The sequence below is a fragment of the Heterodontus francisci genome, chromosome 29, assembly GCF_036365525.1.
Source record: "Heterodontus francisci isolate sHetFra1 chromosome 29, sHetFra1.hap1, whole genome shotgun sequence".
Taxonomy (NCBI): domain Eukaryota; kingdom Metazoa; phylum Chordata; class Chondrichthyes; order Heterodontiformes; family Heterodontidae; genus Heterodontus; species Heterodontus francisci.
This window is the reverse complement of record NC_090399.1, coordinates 23,012,853-23,030,678: the sequence shown is the minus strand read 5'-3', so window position 1 is coordinate 23,030,678 and position 17,826 is coordinate 23,012,853. Positions and strand designations below refer to the sequence as shown.

Genomic DNA, 17,826 nt, shown 5'->3' with positions numbered 1-17,826 from the left:
GCCGGGGGAAACATCCTTCCTGCATCTACTAAATATGCCCTGTAAGAATTTAGTACATTTCAATGAGATCACCACTCATTCTTCTAAACTCTAGCGAATATAGGTCCAGTCTCCTCAATTGCTCTGCCTAGGACAATCCTGCCATCCCAGGAATCAGTCTGGTGAGCATTCACTGCACTCCATCTATGTATATCCTTCCTTAAATATAGCGAGCTAAACTGCACACGATATTTCAGGTATGCTCTCACCAAAGCTCTGTACAATGGTAGCAAGACTTCTTTATTCTTGGACTCCAATCCTCTTGCAATAAAGGCCAACATGTGATTGTCTTCCTTATTGTTTGCCATACCTGCATGCTAACTTTCTGTGTTCCTTGTACAAGCACACTCAAGCCTCCCTGAACATTAACATTTACAAGGTTCACGCCTTTGAAAAAAAAAGCCTGCTGTTCTATTCATAAGATAAAAGTGAATAACCACACCTTTTCACACATAATACTCCATCTGCCACCTTGTTTTCCACTCACTAAACCTGTCAGTATCTCTTTTCAACCTCTGTGTCCTCCTGACAGCTTGCATTTCTACCAAATTTTATAGCAGCAAACCTTGCTACATTACTGTCTGTCTCTTCATCTAAGTCATAAATATAGATGGCAAACAGCTGAGACCCCAGCAATGAATCTTGCAGCACTCCACTTGTCACAGCCTACCAACTTGTAAATGCCCGCCTATGCCTACTCTTTACTTCCTGTCTGCTAAGCAATCTGCTATCCATGTTAGCATGACCCCCAACTCCATCTTGCCTATTACTCTTTTGGGTGGCACATTATCAAATGTCTTTTGAAAATCCTGGTATACTACAGCAATTGGTTTCCCTTTATTCACCCTTCTCGTTATATTCTTAAAAAAAAACTCTAATAAATCTGTCAAGCACGATTTTCCTATTATAAAACCATTTTAACTTTGCCAGATTATACAATGATTTTCTAAGTGCATTGTTAAGACTTCCTTAATAATAGATTACAGCAATTACTGACGACTGATGTCAGACTCACTGGCCTATAGATCCCCATTTTCTCTCTCCCTCCTTTCCTGAATAGCGGTGTTACATTTGCTAACTTTCAACCTACTGGGACTGTTTCAGAATCTGGAGAATTTTCTAAAATCATAGCCTGTGCATCTAATATCTCTGTAGAACCCTAGGATGTAGGACAGCTGGTCCAGGGATTTGTCGGTTTAGTCCCTTATTTTTCTCCAATACTTTTTAGCTACTGATATTAATTACCTTAATGTCCTCACTCTTTCTAGCCCCTAGGTTACCCTCTATTTCTGGTATGAAACTTGTGTCTTCCACAGTGAAGACAAACACAAAATATTTGTTCAATTCTGGAAGTACTCAGCAGGTCTGGCAGCATCTGTGGAGAGAGAAACAGAGTTAACGTTTTGGGTCAGTGACCCTTCATCAGAACTGGGAAATATTGGAAATGTAATAGGTTATAAGCAAATAAAGCGGGGGTGGGGCAAGAGATAACTAAAGAGAAGGTGTTGATAGGACAAGGTCACTGACCTGAAACGTTAACTCTGCTTCCCTCTGCACTGATGGTGTCAGACCTGCTAAATATTTCCAGAATTTCTTCTTTTTCATTTCAGATTTCCAACATCTGCAGTATTTTGCTTTTATTTCCCTTTCACAAACCCCTGGTGACTCTGCCTGGTTGCAATGATATTTTCTAAATAACCTGCTATATCTCCTTCATAATAGATTCCAGCATTTTCCCTAGGACAGATGTTAAGCTAACTGGCCTGCAGATCCCTGCTTTCTGTCTTCATCCTTTCTTGAATAACAGAGTTACATTTGTTATCTTCCAATTTGATGGAACCTTTCCGGAATCTAGGAAATTTTGGAAAATTAAAACCAATGCATCCACTATCTCAGCAGCCACTTCTTTTAAGAGCCAAGGATGAGGTCCATCAGGACCTGTCAGATTTTAGTTCTAATACTTTTCTCAGTACCCTTTCATGTTGAAGGAAATTGCTTTAAGTTCCTCCCCCTTTTCAACTCTTAATTCACAATTATTTCTGGGATGATATTTATATCCTCCACAGTGAAAGTAGATTCAAAACTCTGATCAATTCCACCATCTAAGGAAGGATATACTTTCCACAGAGGGAGTGCAGCGAGGTTCACCAGACTGATCCCTGGGATGGCAGACTTGTCCTATCAGGAAACATTGAGGAGACTGGGTATTTATTCGCCCGAGTTTGGAAGAATGAGCGTTGAGCTGATTTAAGCATAAAGGGCTCAACAGGGTAGCTGCAGGAAGGATGTTTCCCCTGGCTGGGGGGGTGGGTGGGGGGAGGGGGGGGGGGGGGCTGCGAGTTCTAGAACCAGGGTACACAGTCTCAGAATAAGAGATAGTTCAATTAGGACTGACTTGAGGAATTTTTGTACTTGCAGTGTGGTAAACCTTTGGAATTCTCTACCCCAGAGGGCTGTGGAGGCTCAGTCATTGAGCATATTCATGACAGAGATCGATAGGTTTCTAGATATTAAAGATAGCAAGGGATATCGGGATACTGCAGCAAAATGGCATTGAGGTAGATCAGCCATGATCTAGTTGAATGGTGGAGATGGCTCGAGGGGCTGAATGGCTTATTCCTGCTCCGATGCTTCCATGATATACTTACTTTTCTATGAGGATGCCACTCCACCTTTGCCATTCCGCTTGTCTTTTTGAAACCTTGGATACCCTGGAACATTTATTTCCCAATGTTTGTCACCTTGCAACCATGTCTCTGTACTGTTCTATTGCCTCGAAGTATCTCTTTGGCTTTCTAAATCACCCTTCATGCAATGCCTCGCCCTGCCCTTTACTTTAAAGCCCTATTCTCAGCCCTACTTATATGATTCATCAGGATACTGCTCCCGCCCCGGTTTAAGTGGAACCTATCCCAACGGAACAGCTTTCTCTTTCACCAGTATTTGTACCAGTGTATAATGAATCAAAACCCCTTCTTCCCGCCCCACACTTTGAATCACATGTTTAATTCTCTAATCTGCTTGACCACATGACAATTGGCATATGACTCAGGTAACAATCCAGAGATGATTACCTTTGATATTCTGCATTTTAATTTGGACCCTAACTCCTCAAACTCTCAGTAGAACATCATTGCTAGTTCTGTATAAGTCATTGGTTCTTACATGGAGCAAGACAACTGGATCCTCCCAGTAAAAGTTCATCTCTAGCCGTGAGGAGATGTCATTACCCTAGCAGGTACTGAGCAGGAAACACAACCTTTGGAGCTCCAATTCACAGCTGCAGTGAACAGTATCTATTCATCTATTCCCCTGACTATACTGTCCCCTATAACTACCACATTCATTTTAGCAACCCTCACTTGAATGGCCTCCTGAATCACGGTACCATGGTCAGTTTGCTCATCCATACTGCAGTCCTTGTTCTCATCCACACAAGTGACAAGTACATCATTCTTGTTGGTCAAACTCAAGGGCTGAGTCTTTTCCATCACAACATCCTGGATCTCCAAACCTGCCTGACTCACAATAACACCCACCTGTCCTTGATCACTGACAAACTCTAAAGTTCTACTTAACCAAAATGATGTGACTGCCTCCTGGAACAAAGTGTCCAGGTAACTGACCCCCTCCCTGATTCTCTGCAATGATTACAACTCAGACTCCAGCTCAGAAACTCTGAACCGAAGTTGCTCCAGCTGCAGACACTTAACGCAGATAAAATTCTCTGGGAACTGCAATGCATTCCACAGGTTCCCTGTCATGTCTATCAAGCCTTAATTATTTATTTAATGAGTCAATCAGTTATTAATTTACTCAGCTGAAGTAATAGAAAGTTACAGTCCCTCGCTTGAAAACTGTAGAACATTCACCAGCTACTCAAGGTTGAACAAACATCTATAAACCTCAGCACCTCTTTCCCCTTCTGCATTGAATTCCAAATATAGGACTCTGTCCTCAGCTTGCTCTGTGCAGTAGCAAACCTGTGCACTTTTAAAGCAAGCTGATGACACACCCAAATTGCAACTGTTAACTCAACTTCCTGTTATAGTAATTAATACTTATTCAGGCAGTTTGTAAAACTAGGCTTCTGAACGAGCTTGCAGTTTTAAAGTTCTAAGTCGGAGTCTGACTATTAATCTAAGTTATAGGTTTGAGAAAAAACGTACGAGAGGGAACCCACCTGGGCTTCCTATGAAATACACCAGGAACTAAAGTTGCATTTCAGTGTTAAATTGGACCTTATAATGGTAAATTGGTATACTGGATAGACAGTAACATTAATTATAATATTGGGCTTGATAACAATATGCAGGGGAATAGGTTACAATTAAACATTATTAGCCATGATAACTGATACACAGTGGAATAATGTACAGTTATTTTTAATTTTATTTTTTATTCATTTCGTGGGAGGTGGGTGTCGCTGGCCAGGCCAGCATTTATTGTCCATCCCTCCCTAATTGCCTATGAGAATATGGTGGTGAGATGCCTTCTGGAACCGTTGCATCCATGTGGGGTAGGTATACGAACAGTGCTTTTAGGAAGAGAGATCCAGGATTTTGACCTAGAAAGGAAAGGCGACATAGTTCCAAGTCAGGATGGTGTGAGACTTGGAGGGCAACTTGCAGGTGGTGGTGTTCCCACACATCTACTGCCCTTGTCCTTCTGGGTGGTAGAGGACACGAGTTGGAAGGTACTGCCTGAGCAGCCTTGGCACATTGCTGCAGTGCATCCTGTAGATGGTACACACTGCTGTCACTGTGAGTCAGTGGTGGAGGGAGTGAATGTTTGTAGTCGGGGTGCCAATCAAGCGGGCTGCTTTGTCCTGGATGGTGTCGAGCTTCTTGAGTGTTGTTACAGCTGCATCCATCCAGGCAAGTGGAGAATATTCCATCACACTCTTGACTTGTGCTTTGTAGATGGTGGACAGGCTTTGGCGAGTCAGGAGGTGAGTTACTCACCGCAGGATTCCTAACCTCTGACCTGCTCTTGTAACCACTGTATTTATATGGCTACTCTAGTTCCATTTCTGATTGATGGTAACCACCAGGATGTTGATAGTGGGGGATTCAGCAATCGTAATGCCATTGAATGTCAAGGGGAGATGGTTAGATTCTCTCTTGTTGGAGATAGTCATTGTCTGGCACTTGTGTGGCACAAATGTTACTTGCCACATATCAGCCCAAGCCTGGATATTGTTCAGGTTTTGCTGCATTTCTGCATGGACTGCTTCAGTATCTGAGGAGTCGAGAATGGTGCTGAACATTGTGAAATCATCAGCGAACATCCCCACTTATGACCTTATGATTGCACGAAGGTCATTGATGACACAGCTGAAGATGGTTGGGCCTAAGACACTAACCTGAGGAACTCCTGCAGTGATTTCCTGGAGCTGAGATGATTGACCTCCAACAACCACAACCATCTTCCTTGGTGCTAGGTACGATTCCAAATAGTGGAGAGTTTTCCCCCGATTCCTTTTGACTCCATTTCTGTTAGAGTTCCTTGATGCCATACTCGGTCAAATGCTGTCTTGAAGTCACTCCCACCTCACCTCATGAGTTCAGCTCTTTTGTCCATGTTTGAAACAAGGCTGTAATGAGGTCAGGAGCTGAGAGGTCCTGGTGAACCCAAACTGAGCATCACTGAGCCAGATATAGTTAAGCAAGTGCTGATTGATGGCACTGTCAATGACACCTTCCATCACTTTGCTGATGAGCGAGAGTAGACTGATGGGGCAGTAATTGGCTGGGTTCTCTCTCCTGCTTTTTGTGTACAGGATATACCTGAGCAATTTTCCACATTGCTGCATAGATGCCAGTGTTGTAGCTGTACTGGAACAGCTTGGCTAGGGGCACGGGAAGTTCTGGACCTTTAGTATGATCTAATATGTTTTAGTAGGTCTTCAGTATGATTGCTAGAATATTGGCAGGGCCCGTAGCCTTTTTAGTATTCAGTTCCTTCAGTCATTTCTTGATATTACTTGGGATGAATCAAATTTGCTGAAGTCTGGCACCTGTGATGCTTGGGACTTCAGGAGGAAGCTGAGTTGGATCATCCACTCAGCACTTCTGGCTGAAGATTGTTGCAAATGCTTCATCCTTACCTTTTGCACTGATGTGCTGGGCTCCTCCATCATTGAGGTTGGGAAGATTTGCGGAGCCACCTCCTCCTGTTAGTTCTTTAATTGTCCACCAGCATTCATGATCGAATGTGACAGGGCCACAGAGCTTAGACCTGATCCATTGGTTGTGGGATTGCATAGCTCTGTCTATCATGTACTACTTATGCAGTAGGGATGCAAGTAGTCCTGGGTTGTAGCTTCACCAGGTGGACACCTCATTTTGAAGAATGCCTGGTGCTGCTTCTGGCATGCCCTCCTGCATTCCTCATTGAACATTGAACCATTCATACACAGCAGAATAAGAACATAAGAACTAGGAGCAGGAGTAGGCAAGTCAGCCCCTCGAGCCTGCTCCGCCAATCAATATGATCATGGCTGATGTAATCTCGGCCTCAACTCCACTTTCCTGCCCATTTTCCATAACTCTTCAACCCATTACTAATTAAAAATCTGTCCATCTCCTCCTTAAATGTACTCAATGTCCCGCATCCACCGCACTCTGGGGTAGTGAATTCCACAGATTCACAACCCTTTGAGAGAAGTAATTTCTCCTCATCTCTGTTTTAGATCTGCTACCCCTTATCCTAAAACTATGACCTCTTGTTCTAGATTGCCCCACCAGAGGAACTATCCTCTCTACGTCTATTTTGGCAAACCCCTTAATCATCTTATATACCTCAATTAGATCCCCTCTCATTCTTCTAAATTCGAGAGAGTATATGCCTAAACTGCTCAATCTCTCTTCAAAAGGCAAACTTGGAATCAATCTAGTGAACCTCCTCTGAACTGCCTCCAATGCACCGATATCTCTCCTCAAGTAAGGGGACCAAAACTGTACGCAATACTCCAGGTGTGGTCTCACTAATGCCTTGTACAGTTGCAGCAACACCTCCCTACTTTTATACTCTATTCCTTTTGCAATAAATGCCAAAATTCCATTTTCCATCCTTGTTACCAGCTGTACCTGCATACTAGTTTTCTGCAATTCATGCACGAGGACACCCAGATCCCCCTGCACCGAAGCACTCTGAAGTTTCTTTCTATTTAAATAATAATTTGCCTTTCTATTCTTCCGACCAAAATTGATAACTTCACACTTATCCACGTTAAACGCCATCTGCCAAATTTTGGCCCATTCACCTAACCTATTCATATCCATTTGTAAATTTCTTATTTCTGTATTGCAACTTATTATCCCACCTATTTTAGTGTCATCTGAAAATTTGGCTAAAGTACCTTCTATCCCAGCATCCAAGTCATTTATATAGATTGTAAATAGTTGGGGCCCGAGGGCCGAACCCTGTGGCACTCTACTAGTTGCATCTTGCCAACCAGAAAAGGACCCATTTATCCCTACTTTCTGTTTTCTGTTGGGTAGCCAATCCTCTATCCAAGCTAATAAATTGCCACTAACCCCATTGATCTTACCTTGTATAGTAACCTTTTGTGTGGCACCTTATCAAATGCTTTCTGGAAGTCCAGATATACTACATCTACAGGATCTTCCAATTGGATCTTCCAAAATGCATCACCTCGCATTTGCCCTGATTGAACTCCATCTGCCATTTCTCTGCCCAACTCTCCAGTCTATCTATATTCTGCTGTATTCTCTGACAGTCCCCTTCACTATCTGCGACTCCACCAATCTTAGTGTCGTCTGCAAACTTGCTAATCAGACCACCTATACTTTCCTCCAAATCATTTATGTATATCACAAACAAATAAATATCTCCTCCTGGCCCCCTTCTTCTGCTCCTCCAAAGGTCACCTCTTGCCTGTCCTTTGATGTGTGTGAACACCCACCCCACCCACCCACGACTCCACCCCGCCCCCCCCCCCCCCCCCAACCCCCGCACCACCCCAGTGTATTTCTGGTCATCCAGCTGTCAGTCACCTCTTGCCCGTTGGGGAGAAATGTTACAGTAATGGACTCCAGAATGGACTCGATGGGCCTAATGGCCTCATTCTGTGCTGTAAATGACTATGGCTCTATGGAAACTCCGGCAGCCACCTCTGGGCTGCTGTCAATTGTTTTGTTTATCCATTAATTGAATAATTGATGTAACTGGATATTTCACCATGCTCTTGACCTGCTCTCTGAACTTGGACTGAGTCACCACATAAATAAATGTGTTTGTGCAGCAACTTAAATTCAGCAGCATATATCCTACTTGTTGAAATATATATTCAGAATCGTTGTAATTGCTGGGATTTACTCCTGCACTGTTATAATATAAGAATTCTATAACATACACCGACCACAGAAGTGTGAAGCTGCCGGATATGGTGAAGAGTAAAATCACAGACTTCCTTCTGCTCTCCATCTCTGGGTCATTGCGATTCTCTCCCTCGCTCTGAGCCCTCAGTCCCTTACGGATCCGACTGGCCACTAAAATGTGTCTGACTGTCAGAGAGTTGAGCAACAGAATTAAAGTGAATGGAAGCAGTGGGTTTAAAACCTTATCAAACCAGTCAAATCCCACCCACCTGGGATCAGTAAAATGGCTTGGTTTGACAGCACAGTCCCACGGTACACTGTTGATTATCCGTCCAGGTTCATATGCAAAATAGACGGGTACATTTTTTAAACAGAGCAGAATGTCAGTTGTTGCTAGAACCACAGTCGCAGTTTTCTCGGTGCAATATTTTGTTTTCAGCTTCTGGCAACAAATGACCACTAATCGATCAAAGGAGAAAGTGACGGTGAACCAGACAGAACAGTCTGTGGCTGCATGAGTCAGGGCAGCAATAAAACTACACACAGGGGTGATGTCCAGGAAAGATCCCGGGAAATAATAATAACTGATCCGCCACAGTATGACCTCAGTGATAATGACCAGTAGATCCGCTGTTGCCATGGCCACCAGGTAGCGAGTGGTGCAGGTGGAGAGGCCGCACTTGCCCTGGGACAGGATCACAATCGCCACTAAATTAACTGTAAGAGAGAAAAGAGAAAAGGGACTGGAAATTAATGATCGAGCATTCTCTGTGTCTGACCCAGGCAGTAAGGGCAGGAATTTATCACCAAAAACAGGTGTGTTGGGGTGGGTCAGAAGTTCCAATATAAAGATCTCAACTCCGACCCCAACTGACCTCCGACCTGCGCACTTCCAGGTTTAATGGAGTTGGGACAGGGATGTGCAGGCAGCCACTCCCAGGAGGGGGTTGGCAATTTAAATATTTGAACAAGGTTGAAAACCTGTGATTTAATTCATTTTACAGGTTTAACTCTGGCCTCTCAGATTTCGCCTTTAGCTCCCACACCACACACAAAGCCACACAGGATTGGCAATCAGAACCATCCGACTATCCAGGATCAGATATCTTCTCCATCAGGATTTCAAAAGCCCCCAATGCTGGGATCACACCTTACCATCCAAGGATTGAACCTCCCACCCTGGCATCACAACCCACCTTCCCTGAGTTTGGACTGCACCCCACCATACCCGGCGATCAGATGTCTCTATCACCTGGCATTGGATTCCAACACCCTCAGGATCAGACTGTCCTGACCAGGATTGGATCCCACTCCGTGTTCACACCCACTCGCCCATATCAGACCACCTTCCCAGGTTCAGAAGCCCCAGGTATCAGGTTTCCCCATCTTCTCTTGGATCAGACACTCCCCCAACAGCACCCTGACTCAGTCCAATCTCCAGATAGGGATATCCATCCCCAGGATTGGGATCAGGCACTCCCTGCTCCCCTTCTCTGGACTCAGACCAACTTCCAGGTTAGAAGACTCCTTCCCGGGATTGGGAATCAGAAACCCCCTCATCCTCTCGCTGGACGAGATCCACATCAGGCATATGAGCTCCTTCCCCTGGGTTGAGGATTAGACAGTGTCCCTCCCCTCCCCCCTACCACTTCTCCCACATACCAGGATAGCAGCTCCCTCCTCAGGATTGAGGATTGGACCATTACCCTCCACTTCCCCTCCCTGGAGTCTCACCATGCTCCAGGATAGGGAGATCGACAGCCCAATGTCACCAGTCTATCCACCTGCAGATTTGGGGATTGGACCCACCCAGATAGCATCAGCCCCCTCCTCCCTCCCCCATACCCAGAGGTCAGAGCTTGGACCGCCTTTCTCCTGACGGTCTGCTCCAGAGTCCTCCCTGCCCGAATGGAAGCCAAGCCTGTCAGTCAGGCTGACTTCTGGGAAGGAAACATTGTCAAGGATAAAAGAGGCAGTCTGTGGAGTTAAAACTCAAACCCCGCTCCCCACCTATGTCACTCACCCCTGTTAATATCTAGGCCTGAGATTTGAAGTAAAAACAAAATACTGAAACTGCTGTAAATCTGTTAAAAATAGGACAATGTTGAAAACATTCAACAGGTCTGGCGGCATCTGTGGAAAGAGAAACTGAGTTAATGTTTCAGGTCGATAGGCTTTCATCAGAACTGGAAGATATTAGAGATCAACAGTTTTAAAGCAACGATAGAGCCAGTGAAAGTGGGATATAGGGGGAGGAAAGAACAAAGGGAAACACCTGTGATGGGTGGATAGCAGGAGTGATTCAATGAGAAAAAGGATGATGATGCAAGGTGAATGGTCCGGATTGATTGCAGGACCGTAACAGAGGGGGTGGAGAGCATGGAAAATCTGTCATAGACTAGAAGGCTCTAGTGGCCTGAAAAAGTGATGGAGAATTATGGGTTAAGCCCAGGGGTGTGGACCAGCCTGCCAGTTGTGCACCAATAGGGGATTCCCACCCCAAGCACCAGCCCACACCCCCTCCACTCCCAGTGACTCTGCTGTCGCCATCCTCCATTAATAGCACATGCCATCCAAGAAATGGGCGCAATCATTATAACCTGAATTTTTTAATCTCAGTGTTGAGTCTGCCAGGCAATAACATGGCTAATTGCAAATTCCATTGCTTTTTCTCTTTGAGATTCAGTGGAAGAATGTAGGAGGTCGAGCATAGAGAAGTGAGAGCAGGACAGTGATTTAGAATTAAAAGGGCAAGAGACTGGAACCTCAGGGTCACACCTGCAGACTGAATGTCGAGTCCAGCAGCACAATCAGTCAATTTATGTTTGCTGCTCTCCCAATGTACAGGAGACTCCATTGTGAGCAGCGAATACTGTTGGCAAATCACTGTTTCACCGAGAAGAAGTTTTTGGGACATGGGAAGGGAAGAGGTAAAGGAGCAGGCATTATATCTCCTGTGCTTGCACAGGGAAGTGCCTGGAGAAGAGGAGCTGATGTTGCGGTTGATTGAAGAGTGGACAGGGTGTCCCGAGGGGCAGGGTGATGGGAAATGAGCAGAATATATGTTTGATATTGAACTTGGCTCGATGTTGTACAAAATTATGAGGATGATGCGCTGAATGTAGAAGATGGTGGGGTGGAAGTTGAAGACAAGGGGAACTTGTTCGTGGTTCTATCAGGGAGGGGAAGGGAAGAAGTCAGTAACGTGAGAAATGGAATGGATATTATCGAGAGCCCTGTTAACCATTGTGTAGGGGAATCCTTGGCTGAGGAAGAATGAAGACATTTCAGAAGCACTGGTGTGGAAGGCAGCATCATTGGAATAGATGGAATGGAGTTGGAGAAACTGGGATAATGGGAGAGTCTTTGCAGGAAGCTGGGTGGAAGTATAATCAAGGTAGCTGTGGGAGTCTGGAGATTACAGTAGATATTGGTGAATAGCCAATCTGCTGAAATGGATGGAGGTAGAGAAATTGAGGAAGGGAAGGGAAGAGTCTCAAATGGATCATGTGAAGACGAGGGAGTGGTGGAAATTAGAAGCAAAGTAGATAAAACTTTCCAATGCAAAGCAAAAAGGAGGAAATGACACCAGCAGGTTCATCAAAATATTGGGAAAAAAATGTGATGGAGGGGACCTGAGCAGGACTGGAACAACAAATGCTCCATGTATCCCACACAAAGGCGGTATAGCTAAGACCCATACAGGCTCCCAAATTGAAACCACTTCAGCGTAGAATATCCCAATGTTTGGACCCAATGTCCAGACGCCTATACTTTACAAAAGTGTTTATGGACAGGGATCAGGATCAGGAACTTGCAGGCATTTTCATTCCTAGTCCAGAGCCAGTGAGGAAGAGAGAAATTCCAGTGGGAATGGAGAATGAATGGAACAAAACAAAATAAATTCCAAATGGGGCACTCGGCATGTACCAGCAGGTTGAGGGAAAATGGCTGGGAAATGGCCGCATAGTGTCTGTCAGGCAAGTTCCCATCCAGTGTGAGTTTAAGGACAGCCCGGGTTTACTGGGTTTTGGACCAGAGAGAAGCCGACGGACATGGACAGAAATGTAAATGGAATTCTGGACCACAGTTCCAAGGTCAGAAGGAAGGAAGTCACGTGCATTGTGGGACTGTCGAGACCAGAATGGATGAAGATAGAGCTTGAAGAATGGAAAGAGATGAGGGGAGGAACTAAACTGTCAAATAATAGTGAATAAATTCAACAAGAAACTTCAAGACAATTAAAGTATAAAGTCGGGAGGCATTTGATAAAGTAATCAAAGAGAGGGTGAATTCTCTTGCTTGGATGAATTACATCCACACAAACTAAAAAAGATTGGGAAGCGATAGCAGAGACATGATTATCTGTTCATTAATAAACATCAAAATAGGGAATAGTGCCAGAGGACAGACGGACAGTGAATGTGATTCTTATATTTAAAACAGAAGATAGAACAATTCCAAGGAACGATAGATAAGTTAGCATAACGTCAGTGGTAAGAAAAATAATGGAATTCTTAATCAAAGATGTAACAGAAAATCATAGATAAACACAAAATATAATAGAGTAGTCAACACATATTCCAAAAGGAAGGTCATACTTGACCAACCTTACTGAATTCTGTGAACAGGTATCAGAAAGAGTGGATAGGACGAGCATAGTAGATGTAAAATACTTTGATTTCCTGAAGGTATCCAATAAAGTACCACACAGCAGACTCATGACTAAAGGCAGAGCAAGTGCGGTTCGCGGATAAGCAGCAGAATGGACAGTAAACTGGCTACAAAAACAGAAAACAGGGAGGAGGGGTTTAAGGTTTTCCCTCAGATTGGCGGAAGGTGGGAAGTAGTGTTCCACAAGGATCAGTGCTGGGAACATTGTCGTTCACCATTTACATAAAAAATATGGACTTGGGAAGCAGAAGCACAATTTCAAAAGTTGCAGACAAATCCAGATTGAAAGTACATTAATACAGAGAAAGAATGCAACAAAATACATGAAGATATTAATAAATTAATAAAAGAGCACAATGGACATTTAAATGCCAAATTCATTCCAGTATAGCTAAGTGTAAGGCACTGCATTTTGGCCGGAAAAATAAACTTCCCAATAATCCTTGGAAAATAAGCATCTAAATGGGGTTGAGGTGAAAGAAAGGTTCAGGGGAAATGATTCACAATTCATTTAAAGTAGTAACACAGGTGAACAGGGCTGTAAAAAATGCAAACACAGAGCTGGAGTTTATTTTGAGAGGAATGGAATTGATAAAGCAAAGAGCTGATATTAAAATAATATCGATCCTTGGTTATGCAACACTTAGCATATTGTGTACAGTTCTGGTCTCCATATTGCAACAATGGATATTGATACAACAAAGAAGTTGCAATTATTTTAACCAGGAAGATACTAGAACTGAGAGAAGTGCACTATTTATTTCATCATTAACAGTTTACTAATGTTTTTATTTACAACCTGCTCTCTATTATGAAAGACTAATATGTATGTTCCTCAGTTATAGATGTCCCTCCTCACTGGGACACACCTCACTGAGCTCAAGGCAGGGATTGGGACTTGTTACATGTGTAAAGACTCTGCATCATAGATAAGAAATGATCCGTGAAACCTTAAATAGTTAGAGAACTGGAAGTTTTATCCTTTAAGATAATAAAATTCACCACTCATGATCCGCAGACTCTCAGGATCATGTTGGGGATAGGGGATTAATCAACATTAAAATAACTATTGTGTTAACAGTAACTGCACTCAGGGCAAGAATAAGTCATTATCCAGAGGATATGCACACTGTAGCAGAGCTGCCCTGCGGTTTAACCATCTGTAAATAGTTAACATTTGCTTCCATTGGAACAGTTCAATAGGAAGAGACCAATATTAATACATTTCACTTCGGACACTTTACCAAACAACAGCAAAAACCTTCCATTTTGTAATCAATTACATTCATAAAACAAAAAGGGACAGCCATGGGATGGAAAGATCAGTCACCTGAAACAGTGATTTCAAAATAGAACCAGATTGTAAAATTATACTCAATAATTCGACAGTGACAGATACTCCAGTAATACATGGTCACTGGGGTCAGGTGTTGCATTCTGGTTAATGACACACACTCAGTACAATTCTACAGTTATGGATACTCCCAGTAATACATGGCCACTGGGGTCAGGTGTTACAGTCGGGTTAGTGACACACACTCTGTTTGATTTTGCACTGACTGGTACTCCCACTGATATCTTCCCTCAGAGAGTTGTCCTCATTGAGGTCTATTTCAACATTTCACAATATACCACTAAAATCAGTAACTTGATAATTCAGAGAGCCTGTTCATTACAAACAGAGGTTTATTATTAGTTGAGGAAATAGTATAAAATCACAGATAATTCAAAATATTTGATGCAAGGAAATTATATCTCTGATCGGGTGTCTGTATATCAGTGACAACCAGATCAGCAATGTTACATTATCAGTCACAGAGCAAAGCCAGAAATCAGCTCACACACAGATTTAGACAATTTTAATGGTTATAGTCACTAACCAGGAACACCACTGACAGCCAGGATGAGGTAATATATTTTCCTGATGTTGTAAAATGCTTCATACATTTTCTGTGTGAATTGATGGGTCCCTTCGTGCTGCACACAATCTCTCTGAATTAAACTCTGAGGTAATACACTCCCAGCGACTGTCATTTATACCCTATGGGATCGCCATGGGGATATTGAGGTTGCAACAATGTTCATTTTAAAAAAACGTTTGATCAAAAATTACGACATCGAGTTCAGTCCATATTGTGATAGAATATATTTATTTCTGGGACTGAATTGAAATACTCCTAAAACTTGGCAATTCTGATCACATTAATAAACTAATGAAAATTAGAAGCTGTATTCTCCCAGCAATGAGATTGTTCTTTCAAACACCATCACTCTCATCTCTAGATCTCATGTTGTTTCAGTGATGTCCTTCACTGGACTGTCACTATTCAGTAATTAACCTCCAAATATTAAAGTGTCCTCTCAGGGCTGCTCCACTGCACTCTGTGATGTGACTTCTTTCTTTAACTGTGGGCATTCAGTTCATTGATTAAAATGGTTATTTGTGACTATACATCGCACAATTCAAATAAAACAGCATCTGCAACTAATTCAACACCACAAACTGATACAGCCTTTCAAACTAATATAATGCTTTCAACCAAATCAGCCCCACCAGCTGACACGTACCCTCTAGACAATAGCTCAAAACAATAGTACCTCCAAATCATAAAGAATACCGAATTAATGCAGCACAGAATTATAGAATCATTGTAATCTACGGCACAAGAAGCAGGCCATTTGGCCCATCGTGTCAGTGCCAGCCAAAGCAAAGCTATCCAGCTGAATCCCACTTTCCAGCTCCTGGTCCGTACCCCTACAGGTTATGGCACCTCAATTATATACACTCAGAGGTGGGCGAAGAGTATAGAACTCACTGCTTGAAAGGGTGCTAGAGACAGTAGCCCACATCACATTTGCGAAAGAAAACCCTCAAAAATGTACTTGAGGTACCGTAGCCTACAGGACGATAGATCAAGAGGAGGAAATCTGGATTAGATTGGATTGCTCCTTTACAGCCAGTTCAAACTTGCTGAGCCGAATGGCCTCTTTCTGTTCCATAAATCTTTCTGTTTCTATCTTTCAAACTCATTTGTTTTGAGCGGGTTAGCGCTCTGTGTAAATGGCAGACAGAAGACAGGTCACAAAAGTACACGAGGGAGGGAAGACTATGTTGGCTGGTGTGAGCAGCAAGCGAGCAAATTCTAGGGTTATCCTTTCTTTGACTCTTTCCTGCGAGATGCCGTGCCCTGTGATAAATGCATTCATGGGCAGGCGTGGAAAATATTGACACCACGTTATGCAAGATGCTGCCTCCTGCAATGAATGCATTCAAGCCATTCACCAATACTGTGACAGGAACGTTACCTAATGTACAATGTACAAGCTGTCCCGTATCCTCACTCGTAACAAGTCCTTTTCATCATCACCTCCTGTGATGGCTGATCTACATTGGTTCCTGATATAGAAACACCTGGATTATAAAATTCTCATCCCCGTTTTCAAACTGCTTCATGGCACTTACTCGTGTCCAAAACTCTGTAACCTGCTACAGAGCCTACTGCCCTGTCTATCTCTGTAACCTCCTACAGAGTCTATAACCCTGCCTTTCTCTGTAACCTGCATGCCTGTCGGGATGGCAGGCTGTGACTAGTTGGGTACTGCAAGGAGCAGTGCTTGGGCCCCAGTTACTCTAAAACTGTCTCAATGTTTTGGGTGAGGGGACCAAATGTAATATTTCCAGGTTTGCTGATGACACAAAACTAGGTGTGAGTGTGATTTGTGAGGAGGATGCAATGAGGCTTCAAGGGGATTTAAACAGGCAAAGTGAGTGAGCAAGGACATGACAGATGGAAATAATATAGAGAAATATGAAGGTATCCACTTTGGTAGGAAAAACAGAAATGCAGAGTATTTTTAAATGATGAAAGATTGGGAAGTGTTGATCTCCAACGGGACCTGGGTATTCTTGCTCATAAGCCACGGAAAACTAACATGCAGATGCACCAACCAATGTTATGTTGGCCTTTATTACAAGAGGATTTGTGTACAGGAGTAAAGCGGTCTTGCTGCAATTGAGTCAGAGAGCCATAGAGTTATTTATGGAACAGAAGAAGGCCGGTCGGCCCATCGAGACCATGCAGGCTCTCCTGGAGTGATACCATCAGTCCCACTTTCTGGCTCGATCCCCGTAGCCCTGAAAGTCTATTTCTCTCAGGGTGCCTTTGAACTTCCTCGTGAAGTCATTCATAATTTCCACTTCCACAATCCTTGTCGGCAGTGAGTTCCAGGATATTACCACCCGCTGAAAAAATGTGCTTCCCCATATTCACCCGCATATTTTGCTGAAAATGTTCAATCTGTGTCCCCGAGTCCCTGTACCTTTTGTTAATGGGAACAGCTGTTCCTTGTCTAACTGATCTAAGCCTGTCATAATCTTGTACACTTCTGCTAAATCTCCCCTCAATCTCATTTATTCCACGGAAGACCAACCCAGCTTTTCCAACCAAAAGTAAAATCCCCATCCCTGGAACCATTCAACTAAATGTCTTCTGTACCCTCTCAATGACCCTCACATCCTTCCTAAAGTGTGCTGATCAGAATGGACGCAGAACTCCAGTTGAGGCCTAACCAGAGCTTTCAAAAGGTTCAGTATAACTTCCCTAAAGCCTAAAACCTTTCTAAAACCTTACCCACCACTGATGTTTGACTAAGGAACCTGTAGTTACGAGGACTGCCCTTACATCCTTTCTTCAGCAAGGGTCTCACATGTGCCACATTCCAATCAGCTGGCACCAACTCCATATCCAGGTAAGATTGGAAGATTATG

At 43.4% G+C, this 17,826-nt stretch overlaps 1 pseudogene; it reads right to left on the bottom strand.

Moving 5' to 3' along the window:
• Positions 1–534: 534 nt before the first annotated feature.
• LOC137345721 (probable G-protein coupled receptor 139) lies at positions 535–15,005 on the bottom strand (annotated as a pseudogene).
• Positions 15,006–17,826: the final 2,821 nt, after the last annotated feature.